The sequence below is a fragment of the Prinia subflava genome, chromosome 8, assembly GCF_021018805.1.
Source record: "Prinia subflava isolate CZ2003 ecotype Zambia chromosome 8, Cam_Psub_1.2, whole genome shotgun sequence".
NCBI classification, from domain to species: Eukaryota; Metazoa; Chordata; class Aves; order Passeriformes; family Cisticolidae; genus Prinia; species Prinia subflava.
The window spans coordinates 32,684,245-32,711,599 of NC_086254.1; the positions used below are offsets into that span (position 1 = coordinate 32,684,245).

At 50.1% G+C, this 27,355-nt stretch overlaps 1 protein-coding gene across 1 annotated transcript in view; it reads right to left on the bottom strand.

Annotated features, from left to right (window-relative positions):
• The window catches only part of PPP1R16B (protein phosphatase 1 regulatory subunit 16B), a 57,786-nt gene extending 47,700 nt beyond the window's left edge, over positions 1-10,086 (bottom strand). The window contains exon 1 of the mRNA XM_063404647.1: positions 9,950-10,086. The gene's annotated coding sequence lies outside the window, so the exon portion shown is untranslated. The remainder of the gene's footprint in view (positions 1-9,949) is intronic.
• Between the last annotated feature and the right edge of the window lie 17,269 nt (positions 10,087-27,355).

Sequence of the window (27,355 nt, forward strand, 5' to 3'; positions counted from 1 at the left end):
ACACAGAGGGCTGGGGAGCTCAGTCTGGGTTCAGCAGACACAGCAGGGAAGGGCTTTGAGCACAGTTCACACACGATTTAGGAGCAAGCCAGAGCATTAAAGCTCAATAAACCAGCTCAGGTCTCCCTCCACGTGGCTCCTGTGCAAAGCTGCTCCGGGAGCGCCGTTCCCAGCACAAGGCAGCAGGACCTGAGGGCGTTTTAAAAACCTTCCTCTAAAAGCTCTGTGGAGCAAATGCACCTTTCTGCTTCTGCTCCAACACAGCACTGCAGAGCTGCCACCTCTCTGCATTAAACTGCCCCTGCCTGGGGAGATTTTCAGAGCTAGAACTTCCATGTGGTTCTCCCACTCACTGATACTTGGGGGTTTCTTCTCTCCTCTCTGTTTTTATTCACCATCATCTTCCTCACCAGCCAGGCTCCACTCTCACTGGCTCTTCCTCCACATCCATGGGCAGACTGGGCTGTTCCAGCCCCAGTTTGAGGTGTAGCTCTCGACCAGGCACTGGGAACAACTCAGAGGATGTGCTGGAGCTGTAAAAACTGCTCAGCCCCCTTGTACCTCCCAAGGGGGACACCTTGGGTTCCCCTCTGCCTTCAGGTTGATCAGTGAATCAGTAAAAACAGCCACCCTGGGCTCTTGGCCATGAGCTCCCACAAGGAGAAGGGAGAGGGGCATTTCTGCAAGCTTGGACTTGAAAATCTTAACAGCGATTTCGAGTTAAAAATCAGAAAGTACATTCAGGGCTCAATTTCAAACTACACCAGAACAAGGCATTCTCCTTTAACCCAGTGCCACAGAGAAACCCCATTTAACAGCGTGTAAAGCTGCAGACAGCACTCACTAATTGTCCTTATTCCCTTTTCCCTGAGCTGTAACCAGGAGCAGAGCTCTCCCCTGCTCCCCTCTGCCTGTGTCCCAGCACAGGCGGCTCCGGGGAAGATGATGCTTGAAGACAAGGAAATTTTATTCCTTCAAGAATCCAGCACACACCACTCCCCTCTCCCCTTTGCTCCCCTTAGCAGAAAAGTGTCTGCTAACAAAATTTATCAGAGGAGCAGCAGGATCCCAGCCCTTAGGCAAAGAGAGAAGGATCAGAATGGGATTTCTGTGCAAACACGAAGTGAATCCCAACTTCCCTCGCAGGAGAGCAGCCCCATCCTCTGAGCCAGGCAGTTAAATATTGAAGGAAAGGCATGCAACAGCTCCGATTATGTGGAACAAAAATTAATTGAGGGCATAAGTCTCCGATTGGGCTCTCCATTTATTTTTTCCACAGCACATTATATGGGAGGGGGGGTTGCAAATGCAGACACCTGCAGGGAAAGCAGCCCGACCCATCTGTGACAGTGATATTACCTCTTTTTATTTGTTTTTCTGGTTAGAGCTTCCATTTGTTATCAACCCTGCCACAGACAGATGTGTGCAGGCTTCCAAAACTGCATCCCTCTTCCTGACATTTTCAGCTACACATGGAGAGATCTGCAATTTGGAAAACAATTTTTGGAAAACAGTTTTCCCTCAAAACAGGCTTTAAAATAAGACACGGGGAAAAAATAAATGGAATTTAAAAAAAGCAAACCCCAAGCTAATTTCCACCAGAATCTTAAAAACACCACTGGAAGAGCCCACACCCTTCCCTCAAGATATAAATTAAAGCCCTACTCGCACACGCACCCCACTCCTTTTAACAGAAATCCTTCCATTGTTTAAAGCCATTTACACATATTTTGGCCCAGGGAAAAAAAAAAATAATCCTGGGAACAGCCCTATTCTGGCACAGCAACAAGCTAGATAAGTGCCTGGATTTTCCATCTGCAGCTCCTCGGCACCTGAGGCCGTGCCAGCGTGGGATGTGCCAGCGGCAGGGCTCTCGCAGGCTCCCAGCTATGGACAGGGATGTGCCTTTCCCTGGGAATATCCACACGGAGCATCCCACCTGCCCCACGCAGATGTGCACCCCCAGGGCTGTGCCTTCTCCCAGGGAGTTACCATCCAGCAGGACTACATTCCTCAATTTTTACTGATTTTTCTGGGGTTTTTGGCACCAAGAGAGAGTCCTGCCTTGCTGGTCTCTTTCCAAGGCAAAGGTGTGATTCTGTCAGCTTTATGTGACAAAGCCAGTGATTGGCAGAATTTAAAAGCGTTTGCTACACACCTGACAGGAGGAATATTGATTTTGTGGGAGATTTATGAGAGGATTCTCTTCCCAACCATCTGATCCATCCATTTTAAACAGCGGTTGCATTTAATTACTGCTAACAAAATGCTTTCAGCTCTAAAGCTTATGGACGTTATTGAGCGCATCTATAACAATTCCAATAATCCTCAAAAGGTCTTAACAAAATAACATAAAAAGACACCCTCTGACCCATCCTGCATCCATCAGGGAGCCCGTGCAGCTACTCAGGATAGTGTTACCCCCCTGTCTCTGCTGGGCAGGGACCAGCAGGCTGCCCACAGCCTCTGCTGGGAGAGTAAAGAGGTGAGACTTTGGGAAAAATTAATTATCCATGCAACAGTGTGCGATGCTTTGTTCTAGACAGCTCAGACATCTGGATTTGTTGTCTAGGGTTTAGCCCTTATACCTTGGTGAGCTCCATGATGACTTATTGACCTGCTAAACCACGCACACGTCACCAAAAAAATCATCCTCCAGTTCCCCCAGGTTCTGCAGGTCAAGGTTAGCCACCAGCATGCAAGAAGGGGGCCCTGAGGCTGCTGATGCCACACTTACAGATGGAGTCAGGCCTCCTGCAGCACCTGTAGGGTATCTATAGGGTACCTATAGGGTACCAGGGCCAGCCATTCACAGCGGCAGCCACCATCAGCACGCCCACATCAGGGCAATCTGGGCTGTTTTCCCTGGAAGCCTGCAGGAATATTACAAGAGCATCTTCTAGAAAGTGGACCCACAGTACTCGAAGAGGACAAAGGCTCCTTGAGATGCAGATGAGCAGAAAGGCTGCACGGGAAGGGAAAAGCAGCACTGCCTCTCCCACCTCTGCCTGTGCCCCGCTCCAGAGGAACTCGCCTTATCTCAGATGCGAGCCATGAGATTGAAACGAAATGTTTTGCTAGCAGAATGCTAACAAAACCTTAGCACAGCTCTCTGTGCCGCCAACATCGCCAGTTTCAGTCTGAAATCAGGCTCTGGGAGCAGCTTGCCACTGCCTTGCTTGCGAGGCAGATTTTCTGTTTCTGAAGAACCTTATTTTTAGGCGCAGCTATCAACCCGCACGTCACCATACATGCCCTACTTTCTGTGTGTTCTGCATCTCCTCTTGGCCACAGTCGGGGTGGCTGTTGGCTTGACTTGCTGCTCTGACAATACAATTGCTCTGACATCCAGTTTAATCAAATATTTACACTTACTAGCTTGAAAATAGGATTTTGGATGCTTTAGATCAACCTGACTTATGAGCATGGAACCAGAATTGCTGGTACAGCTCTCCTCCTCACCAGTCCAGTTCCTCCTTTGCTTCTGCCAGTTCTGGGATTACCAGCACAAGGGCTCTGCTGCCACAGGCCAAGGAGGTCCACGGAAAACCCTGGAAAACCTCAGCCACTCACGAGCCCAAAGTTCAGCCATTCTTCTCTGCTGTCCCGATGTGCAAACAGTCAGACCTGTCCAGGAGAGACTCTTCCCAAAGATATCAAGATTTAATGGCCAGAACTCAGCTGGGAAGAATGGCTGCTCTTAAGGAAGACTTCCTGGAGGGCTGCCTGGGCAGAGATGCCAACCCTGCCATTCGGTAGGACCCTCAGCTGAATGTTTGTTCTGAGAAGAAGTGTTATTTGGATGGAAGAAAAAACAGTGTAGAAGTCAAATTCAGGTAGCAGGGACACCTTAAAGCCTGAAAGCTGATCTGATCCAGCAGATGGTGGGGATGGCTCCTCTGCATCCCACTGACAGCCCTACAGCACTGCTCCCACCCTCTGCTTTGGGGGGTTAAGCAGGGCAGCAAAGAAAACCCACCCAGTACAAAACCCACTTAACTTCATGTACCAGATGAACTCTTGTTCCAGACTTAATAAAAAGCCACGTCCTACACAAATCCCTAAATCTCAGCACCACCAGGGAGCGAAAATGAAGGTATCCTGGACACCTCGCTGCCAGCATGGGCTCTCCTGCCTTCCTTGGTCTTTCTCCTTGGATGGGTATTTGACCTTTGAGCTGCTGTGCCAGTCATCAAGCAGAATCTGTGCCCATGAAATGCTGCCAAACTCCACCATCACCACATGGAGCCACGGAGGAGCAATGCCTCAGACCTGGGGTTTTCCCCTGTGGGTCACTAAGGATGCCATGGCTGTGCCAGAACATCACAGGGAGCAGTTGGGACAAGATTAGGGCAGCTGGTGCTGATGAGTGAAGCTGTGCATCTCCATCCTTCCCTCCTAGGCTGCCCCCTCTCCTCTGTTCCAGAAATACCCAACCTGCAACTCCTGCCCCTGCCAGCTCAAGGGCAGAGCAGCAAGGCAGAGCAGACCCTCACCTACAAAGCAGGGGCAAGAGCAAACTCACACAGAAGGTCTCTTGGCAACTCAGGGTGAGAGAAAAGGAGGGGGGAATTGCTGCCAGCTTGTTTGTGTGCACTCAGGGTGGCATTTCCAACCCTGTAATTGTTGCATAATGAATTTAGCAATGGAGTTCAAGAGCTATGAATCACTCAGGCCAGGAAAGCATGAGTCAGCCCCCGAAGAATCAGATGTTAAAATTACATACATTTAACTTGAGCTTGACAAATCCAGAGGAGCAATGCCTCAGCACAACTCAAACCACCAAGCCAGCATCCCCAGTGCTCCTCCCAGCAGACACCAGAGCAGCACCAGAGCAGAGCCTTTGGCCACTGCAAACAATTTACACCTGCCGCCCCTGCCCAGCCCACGCTATCAGCCTCACCTCCAAAAAACCACCTGATGCTGCCTCTCAGCTTGTGCTCACACTGACTCACTGAAAAAGGAGGTGAGGCTCCAGGCAGCCTGAGAAAAGCTGTGTGCAATCCTGACTTGGACTGAGCACTTGGGATGCTCATTTCACTGCCTGAGACCTGCTCAGGAGCTGGATGGGGACAGGGGAGGACAGCAGAGGTGGCTGTGGGAGCTGGCAGTCAGGGTGCTGGAGCACAGCACAGAGCTGGGCTGGGAAAGGAGCACAGATCTCTGCAGGGGATGGAGCATGAAACAGGGCAGGTTCATGACAGGGAAGGATGCCCGTGTCAAGGAGTGTGTGTGGATGCAGAGAAGAACTCAGGAAAAAGAAGGTGTTTTCCTGGCTCTGTTGGGGATCCTGCTCAAGCCATGCCCTGTATTTTGCATTTACAGGGCCCGCATATATGGAAGGAAAGTTATTTTGAAGCGAGATAGGGCGCAAATTCAAAGCAGAACGACTATTCTGGGTTAACTCCCCAGGTGGCTTCTTATTCTAGAGTGGCAATACCTTTTTCTAGTTTAATCCACTGCAAAAATAGATTAGGCCAATGGTTCTCATCTGCAAGGCCATGGTAGCTGGCCTGCTGCTTTTAGAGCATCCTTAATTGGAGCCTGGCCACGGGGACACGGGGGGCTCAGGGATGCAGATGTGGGAGTCTCAATTTGGGAACATCACATTAACTCAAACCAGGAGAGAAACAACTTCCTGCAGGAGTGTGTGCACAGCCACAGGGCTGTCCCCCAGCAGGGGACACACAGGGACAGGGGACAGACCCTGCAGTGCTCTCTGCCCACCATAACCAAGCAGCACTGCACCGGACCCACAGCCTGCCATTTACACACACACACACACCAAGGCTTCCTTGGAAAGCAATTTTGTTTGAGGTTCCTTTGAACTTGCCATTTATCAAGGTTCCCTTTAGCCCCGTTAATCACAGCCTATCAAGCTCTTTCAAATGCAAACACGGAAATGTACCCAGCAACTGCACTTCTCCCGTTTATCCTTCTCCTGCTGGGATTATGGAGGGCTACAAAGCAGGAATGCCAACCCACCTGTCTCATGCTTTTCAACCTCTTCCCAAGGGATGAAATCAGCTGACTATTCTGGAAAAAAACAGACTGATCTCTTTCCCTGCCAGCTAGCAACATTCAAGGAGAGCAAACAATGTGTTGTGCAGGAGAAAGAGCATCCCTGTGAAAGTCAAGGGGAGAGGCAGAGGGCGGCTCCAGCACCTGCATCAGCACATGGATGCTGTCTCTGGGAGCAGGGACAACCAAGCCACCTTTGTCAAAGGCTGTGTATTTCCTAGCTGGGCCTCTAGAGCCAGAGATCCCACAGCTCACTTAATCCCTGTCAAACGATACACCATTTTTTTTGCTTTGTTTGGGTATTAAGGCTTAGCCTTCCTCAAGCTATTCATGCTTTTTCCTCAGTGCCTACGTGGCTGTTAACCCCAGTGCTGACATGCCTCTGAGAGCTGCAAGGAAAAGCTCTGTCAGGAAGAGGCACATCACTCTGCAGGTGTCATCTGTCCCAGGCAGCAATGCCAAGTCCTGACTCAGCCCCGTGTCTGCACCTTCACTGACAAACCCTTTCCCACCTTGCCATGAGACCCGGGGTGTTGCACTCATTCCTGTCACCTCCCAAAGTCTGCCAGCTTTTCTGCTGCTCTTTGCTCATGCCAAGTCCAGCACTGGCCAGCAAAGCAGGAGCTGCCTGGATTTCAGGTGTGGGTGATTCCCACCACCACCACCTGTCCCTGGTGCTGCTGCCATGGCCAAGCACCCCGTGCTCCTCACTGAGCCTGCAGCCAGGTAGGACCTGACCTAGGAATGGGCCTGGCCTTAATCAGAGCTGGGCTCAGCTGATACCACCCTGCACCTCCACCCAGCCAGCAAAGCACCCTGTCCTTTCACAAGTGTCACCTTCAAAAAACCCCTTGAAAAACGTAGAATCTCTCTAAATAGAAAGAAAAAAAACCACGTTGGACAGTAAAAAGTGTCAGTCCAGTGCTGTGCATGCCCTCCAGAAGGCTCTGGCAAGCAGCAGAGCTGGTGGGGCCAGCAGCAGAGCGGGGCTGTGCAGATGCGTGTGCAGGGCAGCGCTCGGGAAGGAGACAAGCAGAGACAAGCAGATTAATAGAAGACGACAGATTTCTAGTAAGATTGTGATAAGCCTCTTGAAACTTCCCTAAAGGATGAGCCAGCTGGCAAGACCATCCTGGGAGGTGGTGTAAGTCGACTAACAGCCTTGCAAAAAGCCACCAGCTGACCCCTTTCACACATCCCAGCTCACGCCTGCAGCTCCTTAAGCAAGGAAAGCTGAACAGGGCACACCTGGATGCTTCTACCCTGGCACTTACCTGCAATTCCAGCTCTCCTTGCAGAGAAGGCACTGGCCCTGAACTGTTTTGGACAAGCAGTGAGGTCAGGCTGACCGCAGCACGGGCAGAGCCTGCTGCCCTGCTCTGCCCAGCTGCTCTCCCAGCCCGTTTCACTGCCCATGAGGGGCTAACCCTGGCCTGTGTCCCCAGGGTCGGGCCACAAAGCTGCCAGGCACCTTTGGGAAGTGGCACACGGCTCCTGGAAGGGGCTTTGCCAAAGCAAGGATGGGCATGACAGGATGATGAGCAGGGCCCCTGCATAACGCTTTCCCTTCCTTCCTAAATTCCGCTCTGCTGGGATCCCCCCAGTGCCAAGTCCTCCACACCCCAGTGAGCAGTTTTACCCTCTGAGGAGGGAGAGAAGAGGGCTATCCACAGGGGAAGGCAAGCTGGGAGTGCTAAGACTTTTATCCTTCAAAGGACAACACCTTCGAAAGCTGCTGGAGGTGGAGTGGACACCACACCCAGGTATGGCCAAAAGAAGGAGCTCGCTGTGTCCCCTGGCCAGTGCCACAATAAAACCCTGTCACCGTTTGAAACTGGAGCTTTCACCTGGAGCATCTTCTTCAGGATAATGAACAGCAGCAGCCAGTTTATTTGACATCAGGCAAGTTTTTCTTCTTAGGCCAATTAGCTGCTGATACAATTTGCCCACTGAGGTCACTGAATCATCATTTAGCAGTTTCAAAGGAGATGAGATGAACTGCAGGCCAATTTCCCCCCTCCAGCTCAATGAGTGATTCAAAATGCAGTTAATGATAGTGGCTCATAAGTATCTGGCAGAGGATTTGAGAGAGCAATTTATTGCCCAAAAAGAGGCTGATCTCTTTCAGACAAAGCAGCTCAGCTGGTGAAGATGTAGGATCTGATTCTGCCATCTTTCTTGACAGTTGTTAAATACTCAAGAGCTGCTAAACTTAAATCAGACACAGGTAAAAGGAAAAAAGGAGAAGACATCTAAAATCAGGGTAAGGAAGGTCACAGTTAAAACCCACTTTGTCACCAGTGGGCTAGAGACCTTTTAGAGGATGGAGAAAAGAACAGAGTAATAACCAAGAGTTTCAGCACAAATCCTGCATTTTTGTGAGTTTATACAAGATAAAAATGAGACACCCCCTCATCCACAAAAGCTTCATTATTTGTCAACCTCAGGCTCTGTAACCAGTAAACACTGGTTGATGTTTTTCTTCTTGCTGGATGAAATGCGCCTAGAGGCAACAGGCATTTTATAAATTATTAAACCGAGGGAAAATAAGGTTCCAACAAAGTGACTGCAGAAGCCATGCAGAAGCACCGAGGAGCTGGTACAATTGGTACCAGCACATTTACACAGAGTCATTTTTCCTGCAACAACCAACTCAACAACAAGACATTGTTAGAAATGCACATCCTGGACACGTGGTCTTGATGGCAAAAAGAAGATGTGATATCTCAGCATTTCATCACATCCATCACACATATCAGCAATTCAACACTTTAAACCTTATTTTTCTTATGAAATAGTCACTTATGTTATCCAGTCAGAGGGAAAATTAGCTTTTTTTTTTTTTAATTCTAACCTCATGAGAGCTCTCAAGAGATGAAGCAAAACCCATAAAAATACTATAACAAGAGAATTTTAATATCATCCACAGTTTTTGATCCAACCCGTAGCACTGAGAAGGAAAGGAAGGAAAAACCATGAATGAAAAAGTATTCTTCACTTTCAGGATTTAATACATTCCATCTTTCACAACAAACACAATCCACCTCAGGACTAAGTTCTGTTCCAGCCAGAAAAATCCCTTCTGCTTTCTGCCATAACAGCACTTGGCCCTTCCATCTGTGAAAAAACACTTAACAATAATGGCAGGGCTCAGGACAGCGGGTCAAGGTGAGAGCTAGGGCAGCCCAGGCTGCTCCCGAGGGTCCCTGAGGATTTGTTAGGGAACAGGAGGGCTCAGAGATGCGTTTGGGGGTTTCATTTCCAGGTTTCTGAACCCTCTCCTTTCCCCGACAATGTGTGAAAAGCCACTTTTCCTGCTTCTACTCTACTGCAGCTTGAAGCATCTTCCCCCTCCTCAAGCGGTTTCCACCGTGCAGAAAAGATCTTTTCACGATAAGCAAGCAGAGAGATAAACCGGAATTTGGTGCCTTGTCAGTCAACCAAAAGCATCTCTGCCATCAGTGACACCCCAGGCCCCGCAGCTGGAGAAGGGACTGAAGTTGGGACTGAAGTTCCCCGGGTCTGGAGGACACTGTCCCCTCCGCTCACACAGACACCGGCACCGGCAACCCCACTCCAGGAATTACGGCTGCCTGTATTTGCGCTGCCTCGAGTAAATTTCTTCCACATCCCTTTCGTGCCAGAAGGGAGAGGAATTCTGCATGCCCTGAGCACAACCCACCCACGAGCAGCCCGAACATCCACAGCGCACGGTGCACAGGAGCGAGCGAAGAACCGCCCGAGAGGGGACCCGTCCCCATCCCTGTGCCCCGGGGAGGGTCCGGGGCTGGAGTCCCCCGAACTCCGCGGTGACTGCGGCGGCACCGGGACCGCGGCACGCCGGCAGCATCCCCGGGCCGGGCCGGACCGAGCCGGGCCAGCCCCGCGCCCTCTGTTCGCCCCCCGCCCGGCCCAGCCCCGCACTCACCGCACAGCCCCGCGCAGCGGGCCCGGCCCCGCGCCCCGGCAGCGGCGGAGGCAGCGCAGGCAGCGCAGCGAGGCAGCGGCGCCGCGCAGAGCCGGTCCCCGCCCGCCTCCGGCCCCGCCAGCGGCCGCAGCTCCGCCCCGAGGAGGGGCCGGGGCCGGGGGCGGGCGGGGAGCGGCGCCCGCCCCGCAGGTGAAGGCGCGGAGCATCCCCGGGGATGCTGCGGGAGCGGCGCTGCGGGCTCCGGGCGGCGGGGCTCGGCCGCACGGGCCGGGCGGGGCTGCTTCTGTGGCCGGCAGGGGCAATAAATCTAATTACATAAATATTTTTTAAAAAGAAAGAAACCCTCGTTGAATTTCTGTGACAGGTCGCACCCCTGCCTGCCTGCCTGCCCAGCTGCCCGTGGATAGGATTTACCCCGACTTCTGGCTAGGCACAAAGTGAGAGATGCTGTTGCCCCCAGTGAGGCTGGAAGGTGGATATGTGGTTTAGAAACTGCTTTGCCAGGGGTTTGGGGATAAATATGTGAGCCTGGCAGCAGTCCCTATTTGCCACAGAGTCATTTGGTGTGAGGGATGGGGTCCCAGAGAATCTTTTAGGAGGAACCAAAATCCCTCCCAACGCAGTGTAACATCACATCAGGCTTTAAAACACAGTGTCAGATACCAAAACTAAATGCCATTCCTGAAGTGTGCCTTATGCCAATTTTATAGGCAGATAAGAGCCCTTGTCAGGAGTCAAAGCAGTCATTGGAGCTGGAGAAAAACCAAAAAGCCTCCTGGGCCAAGGAGTGGCACTGGGAGCCCACACTCACCCACTGGGGGCAGAGCAGATTCCTCATGCTGCTGTCAGCTATTGTGTCTGGGATCTTTTGCCTTTTCCAGGGTGAAATGGGTTTCAGAAGGTTTGAAGGATTAATCACCATGGACTGTCTTTCTCCTTGGGAAAGAGCCTCCTCCCAGGCCGAGCAGATCCACAGGCAGCAGCTCTGACACCGAGCTGTGGGGTTTCACTGAAACCCTTCCAGCTCAAGAGAGGCCTTTAGGTTCAAAATGTGAGTCACTCCTCGAAAGAGGACAAGGAAAGTGTTCACAGGTAATAAACCTGAATCATTGCAGTTCTACAGGAGTGTGAGACCATCCACAGGGTGAAGGTCTGACCCGAGTGGGAGCTTACTCTGACATGTGATTGAGGGCGCTGTCCAGAATTCACTTATAACTACTGCAACATGGCAGAACCACGGTACAAGAGTCAGCAAGTGACCCACGGAGACACGGCTTAACTTAAACCTTGTCTTATTGCTGCCCCTGTATGTGCAAAGATCTGAAAACACAGCTGGTAAGAAAAAAGCACATCTGTGTTCTCCTCCTCACTGCATCCACAGTGCAGGATGGATGGAATGGGAAAAGCTTTAGCCACGTTAGAGGTTAATTACAGCTCTGGGACTAGGCTTAGATCAGCAGCCAGGACCTTGGCAGCCCTGGGCTGCGCAGGGTGGAGGCGGCTTTCCAAAGCCGAGTCTGGCAGCAGGAGCCTTAGCCCAGGGCACTGGAGAGCTCAGCAACTTTACATCACTCTCTGAAGTCCATAATTCAGTTGTCTGTTTATTGAAATTGTGTTGTAAGCACAGCTGCTTTCTGAGGCACGTATGGAAATGAAGGGGAGTCTCATAAATACCCTGGCTTTGTGCCATACCAGTGAGTCAGCATAAAGAGCTGAAATGCAGCATAACAGCCACAAGATTAAAAAACCCTAAAATATCCCCAAAAATGCTCCCCCAGCCCCCCCCCCCCCCCTTTTCTGTTCAAATTTGGGTACCAGCATTGTGATTGGGAAGATAAGGACAGCTACAGCCTCAGCAGGATCCTGCAGTGCCCAGGGCCTGGGACTGGGGAAGGTGGAGACCTTCAGGGCAGAGGGAGGGCTGAGCTCATCTGAGAGCCCGCAGGCATCTGCATCGTCCTCGCTTTTGCTGGCAAATCAAAGCCCTTGCTTTAGTTGCCAATGAAAAGATTTGGAGCTAGAAGAGAAATAAAATGTTTGTTCACTAATACAGTTAAAATACACTGCATCAAGTTTTCTTTTTTTTTTCCAATACAAATAAAATTTTGCAGAGACCTAAGTTAAGGAAAAAAAAAAAAAAAAAAAGACATTTCAAGGGTGAACTTGCATGAAAAAGCACCACTAAAGCATCCAGCAGTTTCAGAGACCCAGTTCCTAGATTCCTCTTCCTCATCCAGCATTCAATCCAATTTCATAGGTAGTTTTGGTCGCTCAATTTCCTTTCTTCAGGGAGCCCACAATTTGCTGGAATGATTTCACTCAGAACTAGGAAGGATTTTTCTCTTGTGCTTTTATAATCCGTGAATTGCTCAGCAGTCAGATGAGCCTCCTGGATTAAACAAACAGGTGCAGAGCTGCAGTGGCTGAAGGACACTGAGCAGTCCCCGTGCCTTGGATGCACAGAAGGAGCTGCCGTGGGCTGTGCTGGGAGTTTAGTGAAGAAATGAGGCAGCAGAACCCCTGCCCTGCTCTGCAGGCAGGCAGGACATGTGTGGCCATGGTCTCTGCTCCCCGTGCAGTGCTGCTGTCAGCCTGTCAAACTCACAGCTGAGGGCACCCACACAGGGCTGAAGGTGCTGCTGTGTTTTCCTCTCCCCTCACCAATCCTCTGCAGTTTTAGTACCCTGGCCAAGTTCTCTTTCCATGGTTCTTCAAGGTCTCCTGGTGTATTTGTGTGACTCCAGCCCAGAGCTGCTGCCTGATGGCGAGGAGCAGACCATGTCCTTACTTAAACCTGCTGCAAAGGAGCCAGAGGCTCTGCAGAGCAGAGGAACACGTCCTCCCCCTGCCTGCACATCCAAACGCCTCTGGGAATGCCCATGGGCAGCCTGGCAGCACGGTGAGGGCTGGGGAGGAGAAGCAAGTCATGAGACAAGAAATGAAGACAGAGGTTGGTCACAGCTGGTGGACGCGGGCTGGGGCTCACCCAGAGCAGGAGGTGAAGCCAGCTGGGCAAGGCAGGCACAGGAAGCACTGGGAGGGTGCTGGGAGGGGAAGGTGGGTGAAACAGAGATGGGGAAACAAGGAAATGGGCAAACTTGCAGGTGAGAGCAGGTTTTGAGCAGAGATAGTGGGAGGAAATCAGTGGTGCAGCACAAGGGGAACTGCGGGGCAGTGGGAGGAGGGATCCAGCTGTGGGTGTGGGTTCTCTAGAAGGCAACAGCAAGGGACAAGAAGAGGAAATGATGTTCAGACCACGCGGTGAAACAATATCTTAGAGAATGATTCAAGAATAAGAATCCTGACATTGATCATTCTCTGTCAACCAAACAAAGAAACAACAGATTCAAGGGCTTGAAAAGTACTGATGTCATGGGAAGGCTCTCAAATGTCCTATACGTGAAATAACCAGAGTCTGACTTATAAAGGAAAATAAGATGAAGGAAATCAGTGAGAGAAGAGAGGACACAGGAGGACACCAAGGGAAAGGTGAAAGTAGCAGCAGAACTGAGGGACTGAACGGGACAGAGGAACAGATCTGGAATATTCATGCTGATTTCAGTAGAAGGTCAGGAGAGGATATCAGAGCTGAGCTGAAGGATAAACCAGGATGCAAATCCAAGGTACAGACACCTGGTACAGCTGAATTAAAAAGTTCTGTAGGAAGAAAAGTAAAAAGTAACTGGTATTTCATGCGCCAGCTTCAGAGCAGTAAAAAAACTTTGCAAAGGCTGGTGGGAGGGGCTGTGACCTTGAGGACATCACTCAGGAAAGTCCACACCAAACTGGGCAGTGAACTGGCACAATGAATTCCCAACAGACCAGCAAGATCTCCAGATGTATCACCACTACAGAAAAATTAGGACGTGAGACGGTGCCAGTGGCAGTTTGTACCTTGTAAACAGACCAAAAGAAGAAAAAAGATTAATTGATCAATCCCCAATATTTGTACAACACACCCTTATCACAGGCTGCCACTCACTCCTCCTCCTCTGCAGGCACAAAGGCCAACTCCCTACAGGCAGAACACGCAGTGAGAGCTGCAGTGGAACAGCCAGGGCTTCCCCAGCAGGGCCACCTGCAGACACAAAAACCAGGAGCAGGCGTGGGGAGAAAAACCTCTCCAAACCCACCAAGAGCCAGGACCAGGCTGACATATGAAGGATTGCAAGCCTTGACAGGAAAGAAACATTACAGGCTGGTGGGCAAAGATGCACGGCTTGCAAGGTCAGGAGTCAAAATCCCTGTGGTTAGGAGCTGCCTGCTTGCCCAGGGTGGGACTGTCTCCAGGTTATTATTGCAGCCTGCTCCTCCTCATCCTGTGGCTGAAGGAGCAGGCACTGCCTGCCCCACCTTGTCAGGGACACCTGGAGCCAGAGCCAGGCCCTGGTGCCAGGTGAGCCCACCTGAGGGGTCACTCGAGTGCCTGGCATGAAATCCTGGGGGGTTTGCTTCCAGGGGATTTGCTCTGGAGGTGGTTTCCTCCCCGCACTCCACACAGGCACTGCAGTGACAGGCAGGAGTTGAGGAACAGGAATTGTCAAGCAGGAATTGCCAAGCAGGAGTTGATGAGCAGGAATTGATGAGCAGGAATTGATAGGCAGGGATTGTCAAGCAGGAATTGAGGAACAAGAATTGAGGAACAGGAATTGATGAGCAGGAATTGAGGAACAGGAATTGAGGAACAGGAATTGTCAAGCAGGAATTGCCAAGCAGGAGTTGAGGAGCAGGAATTGATGAGCAGGAATTGATAGGCAGGGATTGTCAAGCAGGAATTGAGGAACAGGAATTGACCAACAGGAATTGCCAAGCAGGAGCTGAGGAGCAGGAGCTGAGGAGCAGGGATTGCACTGCAGCACAGCACAGCCCCCAGAGCAGCAGCAGACCTGCAGCAGCACAGCTTCAATCTCACAGACAGCTCCCACCTCTTTTCTGGAGCCTCACATCCCTGCTGGGGCCTCCCTCCTGCTGCAGCAGAGCAACATGTGGGGTGAGTGCCACCTCCAGAAGTTTCTGGGGAAGACCACACAGCTCGAAGCATTTCTCTCTGTCCATAGTTTGGCAGATGAAAACCTTTTATGCTACTGTAGTTTATTTTCCTTCCTGTCACCCTCATGTGGCACTTTAATACCTGTTACCTTCCCAGCAGTTTGGAGAGATTAATCACAAAGGTTGTCTCAAGGTGCAAACTTTGTGTCTGGCTGGAAACTTTGAAGGTCAGCAGTAAGCTGGTTTATGTTTATTACAGACTAAAACATGAAAACACAACACTCTGCTGGTGCTGCACAGGCTCACTGCTCTGACACATTGGCAATAGATGCATATCAGGCAGTTTAAAGGTCACAGCTACTCATGAAGAGGGGAACCTCAAAATACAGTCTCCAAAAAGAGTGAATCAGGAGCAAGACCCTAAGACCCTCTGGCTACCTGAAATCAGGCCTTTCTGCCTAGTTCTGCTGTCAGTGATGAAGGCTTTTAGGAAGAAAATATCACATCAGGCAAAGCAGGATGCTCCTAAAACATCTCAGTGCTGGGCTACTGAAAGATGCTTTAGCATTTAGATGAGACAATGCTATTTTATCTGCAGCTATCACTCCTGATAGCATCCTTGAATGTTTTTATTTCTGGCCTTGAGGAAATCACCCAGCCCATAATTCACTTGTGGAACATCGTGGGCCTTCACCTGTAGTTCACAAAGCTGATGGAAATTTGCAAAATAATTGCCATGCTCCTGTTCTCCAGCCTGGGAACTGTGCCCAGGGAAAGCAGAGACACCCAGAGCAGAGCTGTGCTAGCAGGTCTGGTACACCTGCAGAATGGGTCTGCACCACCCCCACACACCTGCAGCAACGCTCATTTCTCAAACTTCTGGTTTCTTTAATCTGTAAAAAAAAAAAGCCCTGAGCTGAGAATATAGCCCTTGATCACAGGAACACAGCAGGATTAAGTGTAATGGCAAATACAAGGAGCAGCACTGGTTTTGAAAGCAAATGTCACTTTTGCAGAGGGCTGTGGTTTAGAGGGGAGGTCAGGGCACAACCAGAGGAAAACCATGACATTTTCTACACAGCTCTCACTCACTGGTCCCATTAAAGGGCCTTCCACCTTCTATTAGGCGGCCATTGATTGGAATTAATTAAAATATCTCCTGTGCACTGGACTTGAAACTCATCAGTGCTTTGTCATTATCTGTGAGCTTTCTCCCCAGTTAAAGCAAATATTGTCCAATAATCTGGTCTGCAGTAAGTGCACAGAACATTTAGCCACAAAATACCCTGTGGCATTCAGGTATTTGACAAGCTGGAGGGTTTAAGGGTGTGCCTGGCATTTCTGTTTAGATATACAACTGTGCAATGTATTTTTTAATCCAAGCTCAGGGAGAAACTTGGCCTCAGAACCCTCTGGAACAGAAAGACTGCAAACACGTTTCTGGAATCATAACCTCAAGCCCTTGGCTTGTTCTGGCACTTAACCCTTGAGATGAACCAGCCATGCTGTGCCTTGCAGCCTGCTCAGCCCCCTGGTTCTGCTGGCTGAGGAGCTTCATCTTCCCCTTTGCAGGTGGCTTTATTCACAGGAATTCCTCTCCAGCCATTCCCATGGCTCTGGAGCCCTCACTCGTGTCCTGCTCCTCTCCCAGGAGTGACCCCACACTCTGTCCCCTGGAGCAGCACCCAGAGATAGCCTGGACAGGCTGGCACTGCCTCACCCCAGACAGCTGCCCCAGCTCCAGAGGGGCCGGGTCCTGCAGGGCTTCACCATCTGTGAGTAGAGGAGCACGGGGAGGCTGAGACTGCTGGAGCTGCTGCTGCCAGCCTGGCAGCCCTGCCCTGCTGGGAAACGATCCTGACAGCCCATGCATCTTTAATGATGCGCTCTGCACAGGACACATTCGATAGCTGAAGGCATAAAAGCCTCAGCAGGAGTGTCAGGAGCCTTTGTCCATCTTTCAGAGCCAGATCCAGTTTCTACAGCTGATGAAAGTCCCCCTGTTAGTTTTAGCAGGGCCTGAGGAAGGAAAGCTGCAGCTTGGGCTTAGAGCTGTGAGGGTCAGGGACTGGTTTATAGGGATTTGAACACAGATATTCCATGCTTAGGACTTTCTGCTCTGTAAGAAGGATGGCTTTAGTGGTCAGCTGCCCTGACAGTGAAGATGCTGTGCAAACACAAGACTCTGCAGCAGCAGCATTCAAATAACCTGGGTCATGTTTTCAGAGTTCCCCTGTCACTCATGCCCACTGTTTCCAAAAGGGAACATAATGCATTTGCTTTTTAAATCCAGGAATTCACATTTAAATAATCAGCATTTAAGAACTGTGAGAATGAGAACAAAGCAACACCAAAAGGCACATCAGGAGACTGCGGAAACTCAGCCCTTTATCAAAGTTCCTTGACATTAGAAATACAGACTCAAGGTTAAGGTATCCAGCTTTAATTGAATATTCAGTATTACACAACACACACAGCAGTAAAAGCAACATCAGGATTCTTTTTTCCCCCCTGAGGCTATTGAAACCTGGTTTAATGATGTATCAAGACAACCTAACAGAGCAGAACACACAGAGCAAACGCCATTCCCTGGTTATGGGAACACATAAGTCACTCCTGCCCCAAACTTGGGTTTTATTTTGCAACCCCTCAGATTTTCCCCCTTTTATCGACCTCTTAGCAAAGCAGGTGCATGATTTTTTCCTTTCTCAGTGCATTCAGCAGTTCATTTGGGCATGGCTCTGCATCTATTGCAGGTCAAGATGCTCCTAATTGCTTTCACATGTATTCCAGTTAACTAGCCCTGGTCGTGTTACAGAGCAAGTGAAAGACCATTTTTTCATTGAGATCCTAATGAGTAGGAATAAATCAATATGATAATTGTAACAGGGAAAGTGAGGATGACAACATACACTGTCCTACAGTATTTAAAATGAGGGGGAAAATTGATTCTAATCAATATTAATTGGAAGTTTCCTGTTGAGTGCTTGTTAAAAGTCTGGTTCACAGTTGTACCACCTAGTCTGATCATGGACACTACTGTCCCACAGAGTTTGTCTGATATTTTTTTGACACAAAGATGAACTTCCAGGAAAAAGAAATACTGAAGAAAAAAAAGGAACAAAGAGCAAGATGATGGTTGTTTCACAGATGAGTTCTGCTCACATACTTCTCCATTTTATGAGACATAAAACTGTTAATTTCTAGTTCCCATTAGAAAATTTTGTGTCTCACCAGGCAGAGTGCAGAGGGCTTAATCTCAAATTCTTATCTATGACCAAGATCCCCTCTTCAGCTGCTTGTTTAAGAATAACCACGTTTAACCATGCAGGTATTCAGCTGTTCTAAAGGTGACTGGGTGGATAAAAACTCACAGCATTGGGGATGAAGTTATCAAAAAGGACTCTTGGCCACTTAACTACATAAACAACACTAATTTCAGTCTGAAAGCATTATAGGTGTTGGCTTAGTGGTGAGGACAAGCACAGAGCTAGCACACTGCTCAAGCTCCCAGGAAAACACAAGTGCAGGCAGGAAGATGGCATTGTAGAAATGTAAGAGGACCCTGCATAAAGCTATTCCAAAGCACTCAAGACACTGCTAAATGTTGATAACTGCTTAGCATTAAATTTTTTTTTTAATTCCACCCACAAGTGAAGGAATAAAGCCCTGATGTTTGAAATGAGCACTTTTGAAGGCTCAGCAGAATTAATGCTGCAATGACTCAGTGCTGGTTCCCAGCAGAACTTGAACTGAGGACTGGTGGCACCAAGCAGACCCCAAAGGGACAGGGCCAGCTCACAGCAGTACCTGACTCCCAGTGCTCTGCAAGCATAACCCCACTCATTTCCTAAGGGTTTTTGAGAAGGATTAATCTGGAGGAGAAGGCAAGAAGGGAGGAATTGTTATGGTTAATCTGAGTAGTCTTAATTTCTTAAGGAGTTACAGCATTTTTATGCTCATAGAGAAATCCAGGTGCAGATTAGAGCATGGGGAGAGTTAGGGATGGCTGTTTCCATGGCTGGCTTACGACAGGCTGGAGATGGACAAGCTGCTCCTTGGTTTGAGAAGATGCTTTGGCACCCATGCTAAATTATTCCCAGGGGCAGTGGTTAAAGTGGGAGACCTCTGGTCTGCCTGGTGCCGAGAGACTGCATCCAGCTGGGGTGAAGCCCTCTCAAGACAGCCACCACAGCCTTCAGGTGTGGGATTAAAGTACCCAGCCCCTCCTCAGAAGCCCCTGCTCAGCACCTCAGAACACTAAATAACATGTAACACAGAATGCTGCCAAGCTGCTTTGGTAAGGTCTGAAATTTCCTTGGTAATAAAGTTTTAGAGGTATATGGGGGGGGTGAGGCATCAGTGAAGTCACCAGAAACACAGATTTATATCTTAAGTCTCACAGCTGCAGTGAGTATTCACAGTATAATTAATTTTTTGGCTGTGCCTTAAATCACACTCTAACAAATAATTTTAATACCTGGACTAGAGCAGCCTGGTGTTAAAATATCACTACCTTGTGTCAAGGAGATATTCCCATCCCTGACCATGAAACAGTGAGGGTAAAAAAAAAATCATCTAAATCTGAAATACAGTAGGAAAAAGAAAGGTTTCCAAAAGCAATGAATATTGGTTTAATCTGCTCCCAAGATATCAACAGAGACTGTGTCTTGTTATCAGGCTGAACACTTACAAATCACCTCATAATGCCTGAAATACAAATTCTGCTGAGCAATGGACAAAATCTTTTTCCCTCTGGGTGGTAAGGTGGTGAGGCTGTAAATCCTCCCTCAGGTGTGTATACCTAAATAAAATACATATCCCCATGGAATGTAACTGAAGTTTCTGGTCTCAACTTATTTAAAAATAAAAGTCAGATTGCAGCTGTTGTGAACACAGAGATGCTGAGGCTCACTTTGGAGGCTAGACCATGGAAAAGCCCTGGGAGCTACCTGGCAGAGCCCAGCTGAAGGTGGGAGATGCTGCAGTGCTCCCCTGGGAGCACAGGGACAGCAGGGCTGAGCACCCCTCCCAATCAAACGTGTGGGAGGGAGAGAGAAAAATCCTCTCCTGCTTCCTTTTACTGATTCATGCAGGCAGCTCCTTTCATTTCTTAAGACAAGAATTAACGGAGTTAATGGGTTGCTATAAATTCCTTATTGCTATAAATTCCTGATGCTTTCACTGCCTCTGCCCAGCACAGGCACAGCAGCATTGCAAGGAAAAGGTCCTTGTGGTTTCCTAGGGCTCTCACATGGCCTGGGGGACATCCAATTTAGAGATCACCAAGAACTCTTAAATTACCTCTGGACAGACATGAGCCCTTCCCCTGCCCAGAGGGGCTGCAGGGACAGCCAAAAACCCCAGGAGGAGGCAGGCTGGAGATGTGTGCCTGGCTGCCCCAGGTCCAGCCTTGTTTGTCCTCTGGCCTCCTCACCCAGAGCTACTGGACACCTCCATTTGCTGTGGATTTAAACATAGCCCAAAGCACTCCTGTTCAGGGATATTCAGGGTCCTGTTCAGGGTCCTATTCAGAGTCCTATTCCAGGTCCCAGGGCTCTAGCACTGCACACAGCAGGATGAACCCCCAGCACCATGACCCTCACACAAAGTCAGCCAACACCCTCCGCCTGCTCTGCCCTGGGGGAATCACCCATTTCCCCTCAAAGCCCACCCACAGTGTACCAAGGCAGCCACAAACAGGAGTGTCACCTCTTGGGATCAGACACACCAACAGAGACCACAAGCAGAAGAACTCACGTGGTTAATTTGTGCCCTCTACTGCATCCCCCTTTCAGCACACAGGTGACAGTCCCAGCCCTTCAGCAGTGGCACAGCCCTGCCAGGCTGCAGCTCAGAGGGCACCCAGCAAAGCTGGCAGGACCACAGAGTGCTGCTGGCACACCTGGCTGGGCTTGTTCAGCCTGAACCCTTCATTTCAGCCCGGGCATAGCCACAGCACCACTGGAGACAGGCCCTGGCTCCTGGCTCTGAGCCTGTGAGAAACAGGCTCTGCTTTCAGCACTGCTGCCAAAGGTGTTGCAATAGATTTTGCATCCCTGCAGGGCCACCAGGCTGCTGTCCAGAGTGACAATTGGCTTTTTCCCTTCCACCTTCCCGCCCCAATCACCCCCAGTGCCCAGCCTGGCCATGCACAGGCATGGCAGAAATGTGGGAGGGGGTCTGGGAAAGAGAGACTCCCAGCCCCAGGAGAAGCAAAGCATAGTCCATGCTACAGATTATTTTCAGCCAGCAGAGAGATGGGGAAGCAGTCCTGATGCTGGTGATCCCTGGTGAGATGCCTCTCTGAGCAGCTGCAGTAGGAAACACTCTCAGAGCCATCATTCAGCCTTTTCTAAATTCAAGAGTAAGGAGAACATTATCTCAGATACATCTACAGCTTTCTTCCCTATCTACTGTGGGAAAACTGGTCTCTTCTACCTCGAGTAAACCTCCTTTAAGCAAAGCAAAAGGGAACTGTGAGCACTGCAGGGCTTCTGCAGAGTTCTGCTCACCAGGAGACAGAGGCTGAGACCTGTCCTGCAGAAACCCCATCCCCATCCCTTCCTCAGCACCCACCCACCCCACAAAGCTCCAGCCAAGCAGGGAGTTGAGCCAGGGGTCTCACAGGAGTCACAGGACTCCTTGGGAACACCTAAGCTGGGATATCACTGGGGTTACTCCACTACAGAAAGAAAAGCAACAAGTCACAGAGACCTGTTTGCCTCCCCTCTAACAGCAGCAGCCATCAACGCAAACCAACAGACCCAAAATTTCTGAAATCACTCAGCTGAGAATCAAACCCCAGTGAGATAGAGCTGATTCCCAGCTGGACAACTTCCACACTCATTATCCCCATCCCTCTGAGCTCATCTCCTGCCTGCCCACACCTCACCCACTGCCTGAGCCCACCACAGGCACTCAAAGGCACCCACCAACACAGCCCAGGCACAGCTGGGCAGGATCCCTTTTATTCTGCAAGGATTAGAAATGCTCCAACCAAATGTGCCGTGTAATTATTGCAGTAATGTATGAAGCAGAGTGGAGGTGGTGAATAGCTCGTGGTACCTTATTTAGTGGCAGGTGATTAGTTAAGTTACAGGGTTGGGGTTTTTTTCTTACTTTCTTTCTTAATCTTCCACTCTTCTGTGAAAAATTCAATTTGCCTTAAGGCAGTGCTGAGAGCTGATACTGACCTAATCCCTGAACAGCCCAGACCTGACCTGCTGCAAATTCCCACCTCCATCACAAAACCACATTCCTCTCCCTGACAATACAATGGCCCCTGGATCCTTTTACCTTCAGGCCCTGCTTAAAATGTGTACTTCAAAACACATTATATAATTGTGAATCAAGAGTCAAATCTGAGCCAGCAGGTGAAAATGTATTTGTCTTGTTCTGCAAACCTGAAAAAGCAGTGTTAAATATTTTCTGTAGTTCTTTCTTTGAAGGCTTCCAGTTTTCTCTTCCCTGTTGGGATCTTAATCTTTCTGGTCAGCTAATATTAATTCTCTTCTGTGCTGCTAGTGTTAAAATTGGCATCTCAGTTGATCTCCCTTCCGCTCTTTCCTGTGCACCTAATTGACCATTATGGCTACTAATGTCACCAGGAATCTGGGAGGGATATTTGATACCAAAATACTCCTGGGGAACAGCTCAGGGAGCAACTGCAGGCAGAAATAAGCACTTATTTCTTCTTTCAGCCCTGCAGTGACAGAGATCTTGACGTACACTCTCCTCCCTCTGCATCCAGAAGTTTAAGCAAATAATTTGAAGGTCATCTTCTCGAGCACAAGGGTGTTCCAACACCCTCCCAGTGACACCCAGCTGTATTCCTGAAACACAAGGGTAATAGTGGCCTTGGGCATGTGGGTGTCAGCAGGCAGCCATGTGGAAGGAAAAAGCACAAATCTATTTACACGGCACGAAAAACGTGGGCTGGTGCTCAGAGGTGAACAGTGATGTGCAAACAAGGCTGTGGCACATTGCACCAGGGCATGGATAAAACATATTCCAGCTGCATCCTTCTGCTCCTGCTGAAGGCATTAGTGCTGGGTTTCCACCACGAGAAGATAAATGCTCCCAGGCTCAGGGACTTGATGCAAGAAGGTGCTGAACAGAGATAAAGGGATGAGGTGTCAGTGCAGGGACTGTGATCCCTGTGGGATGCACCAGGGCGTTGCAGGGACAGCCAGCAGGGCCAGCTGCAGGTGCTGCTTCACTCATGGCAGGGCAGGCATGGAGCCACCACAGCCTGGAGTACCAGAGCAAATTACAGAGGTACACCAGGGCACCTTTCCAGAGCGTCCCCCACACCAGTGTGCTCAACACTGATGTGCAGGAACTTGGAGCTGAATGAAAATCATCCAGTCATGGAATGGGTTGGGTTGAAAGGGAGCTTAGAGACCACCCAGTCCCATCCCCTGCCATGGGCAGGGACACCTTCCACTACCCCAGGTTGCTCCAAGCCCCATCCAGCCTGGCCAGGGATGGGGCAGCCACAGCTTCTCTGAGCACCCTGTGCCAGGGCCTCAGCACCCTCACAGGGAGGAGTTTATTCCTTATATTTAGTCCAACTCTACCCTCTTTCAGTATAAAATGTCTCTGTGTGCACAGGCTCACAGGTTTACAAACCTTTATGAGCCTCTCTGGAAAGAGTCACTGGAGGGTTGGGCATGACAGCAGGGTCATTGCTGCTTCTCTACATGTTCTGCTTCCCAAAATGGCCAGGGAAAGTAGTTTTGACAAAAATTGGAGAGAGTAGTGGAAAACAGAGCATGCCTTGTGAAGCTCTGACAACCAAAGGCTTTTCATTCTGTTTTCCATGGAACGGGGCTGAGAGGAAAAGGGACAACTCTGGAAAATCCCACTGCTCCACCTGCACCTGCGTGGACTTGTTTGGGCTGGGATAGAGTTAATTTTCTTCCCAGTAGCTGGTACGGGCCTGTTTGGGGTTTGTGCTGAGCAGTGTTGACAACACAGGGATGTTTCAGTTCCTGCTGAACAGGGCTTGCTTCGTGCCACCAGCGAGGAGCCTGGGGGTGCTGAGGATGTGGGGACACAGGTGGGACAGCTGATCCCGGGGAGACACAGCCCATGGGGCCTCCTGCTCAGCACACAGGGCTGGGAGGAGAAGAGGGAAAGGGGAACACTCAGAGTGTTTGTCCTCCCCAGGCACTCGTGATGGAGCTGAGGAGGGCTGAACACCTGCTGCCCATGGGGAGTGGGGAATGAATTCCTCGTGTTGTTTTGCTGGCATGCGTGAGTTTTGCTTCCCAAATTAAACTGCCTTTATCTCATTCCATGAGTTTTCTCACTTTTCTCTCACCCCTCACACTGGGGCAGTGAACAAGTGGTTCCTTGGGGGTGAGATGTTGGTTGGAATTAAACCACAGCACCAGGGAGGGAGGACGCTGTGGGCATGAAATGAGGCTCCCTGGGATTCTCAAGCAGGGCACTCTACATTTTATATCCTGCATTGATCCTATCTAATGCCTTAAACTTCTCTTTCCAATAGCTAAATTATTTTTAAATTCTTGTAGTTTACTCACTTGAGGAAATTCTCTTTTCTCTGGAGAAATTATTCCATCCTTCTGCTCGGTAAGGAAGAAATTAAACATGATCATATTAATTATGGTTCCTCATTTAACATAAAGCTGTAATCAAATGGCTTTTATGTCTAAACAGTTATGGCAGTGGTGCTAAAAAATTGTGGCATTAAAGGCTTGCACTTAACTTCAAAATGTTTGAATTATACATCTCAGAAGAAACTGATGCCACATTGAGAGAGGGATAACCTTTTTATTTTCAAGCAGAAACATGAAGGTTCAAAATACTTTGGAAAGAAACATACTTTTCAAGGAAGACCTGAAATAATACATATATATTTATAATAATATAAAATACCTGGGTTTTTTGCTTAAATTTAAGCTATGGTGCCTTCTTCTGAAAGGAAGGGGCAGCCTGGTTGGGCATCTTCTGACAAAGCCCAATTAACAAAAATATGTCAAGGATATGAAGTCTGCAAAGCAGGAGAACTGGAATTTGTCACTCCTGGCAGGGCTGGACTCATCGGGTCTCTACCAGCCTGGTGAGGACTGCTGGTGCCTGTGGCTCCAAAGTCAGCCTCAGATTTGAGGAGTGATTTCCTGAGCCAGAAAACCCAGGAGCATTTCTGTCTGCATTTCAGGAAAACACTTCCTTCAATTCAGGGGCCGGAGCTGCTCCAACAGCCGCCTGCAAGGAAGAAAAATAGGAAATGGTCACTGGGGCTGCTCAGAGCGAGGCACGGAGGGTTCCTTCTATGGGAAACACCAAACAGCTATTTTGGATTCAAATTCACAACAGTGGTGTTTGGAGGGGGGATTTTTTGTTGCTGTTTTCTTAATATCTACATCTTCCAGAGCAGGGACATTCCCATGTGAACCAGCTCCACTTCACACTTCTGTAGCTCAGTCCTTGCTGCCCGACTGTGCAGGGGGTGCTGGAGAGCACTTGGAAATTAAAGTTCCCCTTGAAACAGTGACCATCTACTTAACCCCTCCCCATAAAGCCCAGATCTTGAGATAAAATCCCTCTCTGAGCCCTGCTTCCCAGAGGGTAAGGGTGCACTTTGATACCTGATAAAACCAATTGTTGGTAGCTGCTGGCTCCTGTGACTGAAGTGACACTGCTTGTAAAACTCCCTCCCACAGCTCTTAAATTCACAATTAAAACACATTCCCAAGCTCTCTGTAAGACACAGAGCACAACCAGTGCTTGTACCTATTTCAAATGCCAGCATGTAAAATTGCAGAGTGGGTTGAAGGTGATATAATGATATAAAGTGCACTTTGGGTTGGGTAAACACACTCAAGGGGTTTATGGTTCCTGGGAATTGTCATCTCTGCTGCCTGGGGAATCTGTTATGTGGTGAAAAACAGTATTCACTGAGATTTCTATCATGCATTCAAGCGACTGGGCTCAGGGGGAGTGTAAATATGAGTTATTCCCTCCATTTTTGCATCATTATAAAAGCTGTTTTCACTCAGTACCCAGACAAATGGCTCTGGGCAGCAAGGGGGCAGAAACAGCCTCCTGTGAACGGGAACTGTGCTAAAAGGCGTGGATGTGTCAGGTTTGCAGCACAGGGGCAAGGCAAGCCCCAGGAGCTGGGAATCACCCCTTGCAGTGGGATGTCACTGCACCCCTGTGGAAGGAGGCCTGAGCAGAGCTCTCCTGGGTCACACATTTGGTGTCCCCCACCTCCCCCGGGCATGAACCTGAAGTATCACCCCAGTGCAAAAAGCTCGGCATCCTCCTGGCTGTTCTCTAGGAAAACTGCAAATTCCGTCAGTGCCCATTGCACCTTCTCCCCTGCTGGCTCTGCAGCTCCACTAGCTGCCCTCGGCCACCTCCGCTGCTGCCAGAGGCACAGGAGGGCACAGATGGCCAGGCTGGGGACAGCACTCATGCCGTGGGTGCTCTGTGCTCCCTCCAGGGCAGGGCACAGCAGCTCCTGGCCCGGGCTGGCTGTGCCCAAGCCCAGCCCGCCTCAGCTCTTCCCGTTCCCAGCCCAGGGACACTCCGGGGCTCAATATCAAAGGTCTCCTGCGAACCACGTCAGCCAAAAAGCATAAATAAACCCTCCGGAGGAGTCACAGCAGTTCCCACAACAAGAAGTTACCAGCGGTTAACAAAGGATAAAAGCAAATAAGCGAGCCCCCAGTTCCTTCCATCGGCACCGCCCTGGAGCAGGAGGGTGTCCACTACTGCAGGAATCAAAGCCTTCCTCTCCATTGTCCCCTCGGCGGCCACCACAGCCCGTGGCGCTCTGCCACAGCAGCTCTGCATGAAAGGGACCCGGAGAGAGGGGACCCGGGCGGCTCCTGTGCGCCCCTGCCCTCACCGAGACCCCCGGCAGAGCAGGGCAGGGCACAGCCGGGCTGGCAGTGTCCCCTGTGTCCCCTCGGGCAGGGCAGGGCAGGGCACAGCCGGGCTGGCCGTGTCCCCTGTGTCCCCTCGGGCAGGGTAGGGCAGGGCACAGCCGGGCTGGCCGTGTCCCCTAGGGCAGAGCAGAGCAGGGCACAGCCGGGCTGGCCATGTCCCCTCCGGCCCGGGGCTGGCACGGCTGCTTTGCTGCAGGCTCAGGAACATCCCCAGCCCAACACTCCAACGTGATGCTCAGTCCAGCGTGGTGCTGCTGCTCCAAACTCCTCATCCTCGCTGAGCTCTGTCATTGTGGTTCTTTCTCCTGTCCCCTTGTCCCTGTATCCCCGTGTCCCTGTGTCCCTGTGTCCCTGTGTCCCTGTATCCCTGTGTCCCCCTGTCCCTGTGTCCCCGTGTCCCTGGCTGTGCAGCATGGGCCAGCGGGGATGATTTACCATCCTCTCCCTGTTTTACACACACATCACACTGCTCCTATTCCTGTACTTCCCC